Raw genomic sequence first — 1,980 nt, 5'->3', positions numbered from 1 at the left:
CGCTATGCGTTTTGTCCGTGCTTCATGCACATTCACTCTGCGCGCTATTGCTGTGCACTCTCTCCCCGCATAAACTACCCAACCTCTTAAAGGGGCAGTACTAAGTTTTAAAGAAGTGAGACTAAGAAGTGAAACAGGATAGAAATATCAAGGGTTACATACACATTTATATAAAATTATTCAGAAGGGCGCTCTGACCTACGTATCCAGCATCAAGTCTCCATAGCACATCTCTGAATACTGCGACACATCATGCTAAATAAATATTTCACTTTCTCTCTCTTTTTACTTGCTTCCCTATTCTGCTAATGCTTGTCAACAACAACAACAGAAAATGTTTCAGTTACCGTAGGCTGAGATGGATTGCGAATCCTCTATATTGATAGATGTATAGCTTTAATATTTAATGAGGTGACATGATTCATTCAGTCTCTCAGCAGGAAGCACTGGGCCTTCATGCCTCTGAGCAGAGTGTGCGACAGAAGACATGATGTGTGTTAGTCTATGAAACCTTCACTCTTTCAGACATATTCGCTCTGTGTTACGCCTGACACATGCTGCCACTCAAATCAGTGGGGTTTTGGCAGAGCAGCATTGAATGATTTTATTATATCCATACCATAAGCCCCTGCAGATACTCCACTAAAGCTGGACCCATGTGTGAAGCGTTGGAATCTGCCATCTCTCTGAGTTGTGATGGGATTACACGATAGATTGGCCAATTATAGGTGCTGGAGAGACAAAGGCTGTCCCACAAGAACTCAGATGTTGTCTGGAGGGGCGTGTTAGGATTTCAACAGAAAAGACAGGGGAGGTTGTCATTTATCGTTACTGGAAGATGGCAATCCACATTCAGCGAAGCAATCAACTTTGCACAAAATAATAATTCAGTGGTTTTATATTAAGGTATATTACACAATATTAAAGATTTATTTGTTTTTAAAGAATTTATTGGTTATTATTATTATTATTACAAGAGATGTTTTTTCTCAGGTGGCTGGAATGTCTGGTCTATAGAGAAAGATTTTGCTTGGCAAAAAAAAAATTAGGGGAACATTTAAAGGTGTGCGATATCACGATTTTTGATCGTGGACGATTAAAATGTCTCCACAGTCTGCTTTTGAAGAAATATCGTAGTATCGTGCTACAGCTCACATTCTATCAGTTGCAGTTGTGGCGCCTCCGTCTCAATGTACTGTACAACGCGACGTACATTCACATTAAATGTTAACTCAGCGGTAGAGTTACACTCACGGGACGCTGCACTTATTCGCAATCACAAAAGTACATTATTTGCATGTGCTTTAAAGCCTTTCCTGTTAAACATTTCATTTGCATGCTGTTCTGACATGCACTTTTTCTGAGCGCGTACACCTGAAGCACGCGCACACTAAAAAGCCTGTCAAACAGCGCCTGATTACTGTGAGTTATCTTTAGCATCTGATTGTGCTAATACAGTCCATTTAGAATTTCCGGAAAAAAATCATGATATGATATTGTGGTGAGGGGGGCGTGGTTTAGCGGAGTCTGCAGCGGGAGAGAGCGGTCGGAGACGAGCGGTGAGTAAGTAGGTCAAGTGCAAAATGACATTCACCTGCTTCTCGTTTCAGTGATTGGCCTGGAGAGGCTGTAAATAGCCTCAGGGGAAGCAGAGAGAGAGAGACGAGACAGACTGAGGACTCGTGGGGAAAGACTGTGACCTGTGGCTAGAGAACCAAAGAAGTGCGATATAAGTTTTGTTTATTTTGATGCGCCTGAGCGCCTGCCTGTTTTACTGTTCCCAAGGGAACCACAATAAATTACCCCGAGCCTCAGTCACGCTGACTCCGACTTCTTCCTTCCTTATTACGAACCTCGTTACACTGGTGCCGAAACCCGGGAGGGAAGAAGTCCGGCCGCTGCCATGCAGTCACCGCCAAGTTCGCCGTTTGCGGAAGTGATACAATCGCTCGCCGGCCTCCACCAAGAGCAGCATCAGGC

Source organism: Sinocyclocheilus rhinocerous, unplaced genomic scaffold (genome assembly GCF_001515625.1).
Source record: "Sinocyclocheilus rhinocerous isolate Xijiao unplaced genomic scaffold, SAMN03320098_v1.1 scaffold518, whole genome shotgun sequence".
NCBI lineage: Eukaryota > Metazoa > Chordata > Actinopteri > Cypriniformes > Cyprinidae > Sinocyclocheilus > Sinocyclocheilus rhinocerous.
The sequence above is the reverse complement of the archived record's forward strand: the minus strand, read 5'-3'. Positions refer to the sequence as shown.